The sequence below is a fragment of the Arachis ipaensis genome, chromosome B3 (assembly GCF_059453495.1).
Source record: "Arachis ipaensis isolate K30076 ecotype BB chromosome B3, ASM5945349v1, whole genome shotgun sequence".
NCBI lineage: Eukaryota > Viridiplantae > Streptophyta > Magnoliopsida > Fabales > Fabaceae > Arachis > Arachis ipaensis.
The window spans coordinates 128896609-128902058 of record NC_142438.1 but is presented as its reverse complement, the minus strand read 5'-3'; the positions used below and the strand labels follow the sequence as shown (position 1 = coordinate 128902058).

At 40.5% G+C, this 5450-nt stretch overlaps 1 non-coding gene across 1 annotated transcript; it reads right to left on the bottom strand.

Moving 5' to 3' along the window:
* Positions 1 to 1294: 1294 nt before the first annotated feature.
* On the bottom strand, positions 1295 to 1402 carry LOC148572432 (small nucleolar RNA R71). The gene has a single exon (XR_015908616.1). It is a non-coding gene; the product is annotated as a small nucleolar RNA R71 (small nucleolar RNA).
* Positions 1403 to 5450: the final 4048 nt, after the last annotated feature.

Below are 5450 nucleotides of genomic sequence, written 5' to 3'. Positions count from 1 at the left end.
TAGTTATTTTCGAAAATTCCAAAAATATTTTTCAAAAAATCTTTTTCTTATTTTTATATCAAATTTTCGAAAATAACATAATCAATTAATGTTTTGATTCAAAAATTTGAAGTTTGTTACTTGCTTGTTAAGAAAGATTCAAACTTTAAGTTCTAGAATCATATCTTGTGATTTCTTATGAATCAAGTCATTAATTGAGATTTTAAAAATCAAATCTTTTTCAAAACTAATTTCTAAAATATCTTCTTATCTTACCTTTTTCAAAAAGTTGGTTTCAAAATATCTTTTCTAACCTCCTAACTTCTTATCTTTTCAAAAATTTGTTTCAACTAACTAACTAACTTTTTGTTTGTTTCTTAACTTTTTCAAAACTACCTAACTAACTCTCTCTCTCTAATTTTCGAAAATATCTTCCCTCCTTTTCAAAAATTTCTTTTTAATTAACTAATTATTCTTATTTTTATTTTTGATTTTAAAAATTTTCGAAAAATACTAACATTTTTCAAAAACCATTTTCGAAAATCACTAACTCTTTTTCAAAAATATTTTTCGAAAGTTCTCCCTCTCCCATCTTATTCTATTTATTTATTCATTTACTAACATCTCATCTCACATCTCAACCCTCCTCACAGTTGTGTTTCTTCCATTACATTACATTCTTTGTCTCTCCCTCTTCTTCTACTCACACAGGGATCCCTATACTGTGGTATAAAGGATCTCTATTATTATTATTATTTTTCTGTGCCCTCTTCTTTGTCATATGAGCAGGAGCAATGATAAGAACATTCTTGTGGAAGCAGATCCAGAACCTGAAAGGACTCTGAAAAGGAAACTAAGAGAAGCTAAAATACAACAATCCAGAGATAACCTTTCAGAAATTTTCGAACAGAAAGAGGAGATGGCAGCCAAAAATAATAATAATGTAAGGAAGATGCTTGTTGACTTTACTGCACCTAATTCCAATTTACATGGAAGAAGCATCTCCATTCCTGCCATTGGAGCAAACAACTTTGAGCTGAAACCTCAATTAGTTTCTCTGATGCAGCAGAACTGCAAGTTTCATGGACTTCCATCTGAAGATCCTTTTCAGTTCTTAACTGAATTCTTGTAGATCTGTGATACTGTTAAGACTAATGGAGTAGATCCTGAAGTCTACAGGCTCATGCTTTTCCCTTTTGCTGTAAGAGACAGAGCTAGAGTGTGGTTGGATTCTCAACCCAAGGATAGCCTGAACTCTTGGGATAAGCTGGTCAAGGCTTTCTTAGCCAAGTTCTTTCCTCCTCAAAAGCTGAGCAAGCTTAGAGTGGATGTTCAAACCTTCAGACAGAAAGAAGGTGAATCCCTCTATGAAGCTTGGGAGAGATACAAAAGACTGACCAAAAAGTATCCTTCTGACATGCTTTCAGAATGGACCATCCTGGATATATTCTATGATGGTTTATCTGAGTTATCAAAGATGTCATTGGATACTTCTGCAGGTGGATCCATTCACCTAAAGAAAACGCCTGCAGAAGCTCAAGAACTCATTGACATGGTTGCTAATAACCAGTTCATGTACACTTCTGAAAGGAATCCTGTGAGTAATGGGACGCCTATGAAGAAGGGAGTTCTTGAAGTTGATACTCTGAATGCCATATTGGCTCAGAATAAAATATTGACTCAGCAAGTCAATATGATCTCTCAGAGTCTGCATGGAATGCAAGCTGCATCCAACAGTACTCAAGAGGCTTCTTATGAAGAAGAAGCTTATGATCCTGAGAACCCTGCAATAGCAGAGGTGAATTACTTAGGTGAACCTTATGGAAACACCTATAACTCATCATAGAGAAATCATCCAAATTTCTCATGGAAGGATCAAAAGCCTCAACAAGGCTTTAATAATGGTGGAAGAAACAGGTTTAACAATAATAAACCTTTTCCATCATCCACTCAGCAACAGACAGAGAACTCTGAACAAAATACTTCTAATTTGGCAAACTTAGTCTCTGATCTGTCCAAGGCCACTGTGAGTTTCATGAATGAAACAAGGTCTTCCATTAGAAATTTGGAAGCACAAGTGGGCCAGCTGAGTAAAAGGATCACTGAATTCCCTCCCAGTACTCTCCCAAGCAATACAGAAGAGAATCCAAAAGGAGAGTGCAAGGCCATTGACATAAGCAAAATGACCGAACCCAATGAGGGAGAGGAGGACATGAATCCCAAGGAGGAAGACCTCCTGGGACGTCCAGTGACCAATAAGGAGCTTCCCTCTGAGGAACCAAAGGAATCTAAGACTCATCTAGAGACCATAGAGATTCCATTTAACCTCCTTATGCCCTTCATGAGCTCTGATGAGTATTCCTCTTCTGAAGAGAATGAGGATGTTACTGAAGAGCAAACTGCCAAGTTCCTTGGTGCAATCATGAAGCTAAATGCCAAATTATTTGGCATTGATACTTGGGAAGTTGAACCTCCCTTGTTCATCAATGAACTAAGTGACCTGGATCAACTGACATTGCCTCAGAAAAGACAGGATCCTGGGAAGTTCATAATACCTTGTACCATAGGCACCATGCTCTTTAAGGCTCTGTGTGACCTTGGTTCAGGAATAAACCTCATGCCCCTCTCTGTAATAGAGAAACTGGGAATCTATGGGGTGCAAGCTACTAAAATCTCATTAGAGATGGCAGACAGTTCAAGAAAATAGGCTTATGGACAAGTAGAGGACGTGTTAGTAAAGGTTGAAGGCCTTTACATCCCTGCTGATTTCATAGTCCTGGATACTGGAAAGGAAGAGGATGAATCCATCATCTTAGGAAGACCTTTCCTGGCCACAGCAAGAGCTGTGATTGATGTTGACAGAGGTGAACTAGTCCTTCAATGGAATGAGGACTCCCTTGTGTTTAAAACTCAAGGATCTCCCTCTGCAACCATGGAGAGGAAGCATGAAAAGCTTCTCTCAAAGCAGAGTCAACCCAAGCCCCCACAGTCAAACTCTAAGTTTGGTGTTGGGAGGCCACAACCAAACTCTAAGTTTGGTGTTGAACTCCCATATCCAAACTCTAAGTTTGGTTTTGGAGAGTCTCAACAATGCTCTGAACATCTGTGAGGCTCCATGAGAGCCCACTGTCAAGCTATTGACATTAAAGAAGCGCTTGTTGGGAGGCAACCCAATTTTTATTTATCTAACTATATTTTTCTTAGTTATATGTCTTTGTAGGTTCATGATCATGTGGAGTCACAAAATAAATATAAAAATTGAAAACGGAATCAAAAACAGCAGAAGAAAAATCACACCCTGGAGGAGCATCTGTCTGGCGTTCAGCACCAGAACAGAGCATGGTTCTGGCGCTGAACACCCAAAATGGGCAGCTTCTGGGCGCTGAACACCAGAACAGGCATGGTTCTGGCGTTCAACGCCAGAAATGGCACACAAATGGGCGTTGAACGCCCAAAATGGCCACCAACCTGGCGCTGAACGCCCAGAGTTGTGTGCAAAGGCATTTTTACATGCCTAATGGGTGCAGGGATGTAAATCCTTGAACACCTCAGGATCTGTGGACCCCACAGGATCCACTCAGGATCTATGGACCCCACAGGATCCACTCAGAATCTGTGGACCCTACAGGATCCCCACCTACCTCCACTCACTTCTTCTCACCACTTTCTTTCACACAACCCCATAAACACTCTTCCCCAAAAACCCTTCACCAATCACCTCAAACTCTCTTCCCCATCACCTCTTCACCACTCACATCCATCCACTTTTCCCCATAAACCTACCTCATAAACTCCACATACCTTCAAAAATTCAAAACCAATTTCCCACCCAAACCCACCCATATGGCCGAAACCTTTCCCCCCTCCCTTCCCTATATAAAGCCCTCCATTCTTCATCAAATTCACACAACACACCCCTCTACACCCTTCTTGGCCGAAACACTCCCCACTCTCCCTCTCCTCCATTTCTTCTTCTTCTTCATCTATTCTTTCTTTTATTGCTCGAGGGCGAGCAAAATTCTAAGTTTGGTGTGGTAAAAGCATAAGCTTTTTGTTTTTCCATTACCATTGATGGCACCTAAGACCGAAGAATCCTCTAGAAAGGGGAAGGGGAAGACAAAAGCTTCCACCTCCGAGTCATGGGAGATGGAAAGGTTCATCTCCAAAGCCCATCAAGACCACTTCTATGATGTGGTGGCCAAGAAGACGGTGATCCCTGAGGTCCCTTTCAAACTCAAAAGAAATGAGTATCCGGAGATCCGACATGAAATTCAAAGAAGAGGTTGGGAAGTTCTAACAAATCCCATCCAACAAGTCGGCATCCTAATGGTTCAAGAGTTCTATGCTAATGCATGGATCACCAAGAACCATGATCAAAGTAAGAACCCGGATCCAAAGAACTATGTTACAATGGTTCGGGGGAAATACTTAGATTTTAGTCCGGAAAATGTGAGGTTGGCGTTTAACTTGCCCATGATGCAAGGAGATGAACGCCCCTACACTAGAAGGGTCAACTTTAATCAAAGGTTGGACCAAGTCCTTATGGACATATGTGTAGAAGGAGCTCAATGGAAGATTGACTCCAAAGGCAAGCCGGTTCAACTAAGAAGATTGGACCTCAAGCCTGTAGCTAGAGGATGGTTGGAGTTCATTCAATGCTCAATCATTCCCACTAGCAACCGGTCTGAAGTTACTATAGACCGGGCCATCATGATCCATAGCATCATGATTGGAGAAGAGGTGGAAGTTCATGAGATTATACCTCAAGAACTCTACAAGGTGGCTGACAAGTCCTCCACCATGGCAAGGTTAGCCTTTCCTCACCTCATTTGCCACCTATGCAATTCGGCTGGGATTGACATAGAGGGAGATATCCTCATCAAAGAGGACAAGCCCATCACTAAGAAAAAGATGGAGCAAGCAAGAGAGCCCACTCATGGAGCTCAAGAGGCGTATGAAGCTCATCACCATGAGATCCCGGAGATGCCTCAAATGCACTTTCCTCCACAAAACTATTGGGAGCAAATTAACACCTCCCTAGGAGAATTAAGTTCCAATATGGGACAACTAAGGGTGGAACATCAAGAGCACTCCATCATGCTCCATGAAATCAGAGAAGATCAAAAAGCAATGAGGGAGGAGCAACTAAGACAAGGAAGAGACATAGAAGAGCTCAAGGACATCATTGGTGCCTCAAGAAGGAAACGCCACCATCACTAAGGTGGATTCATTCCTTGTTCTTATTTCTTCTGTTTTTCGTTTTCTATGTTATGTGCTTATCTATGTTTGTGTCTTCATTACATGATCATTAGTAGTTAGTAACTTTGTCTTAAAGTTATAAATGTCCTATGAATCCATCACCTCTCTTAAATGAAAAATATTTTAATTCAAAAGAACAAGAAGTACATGAGTTTCGAATTTATCCTTGAACTTAGCTTAATTATATTGATGTGGTGACAATGCTTCTTGTT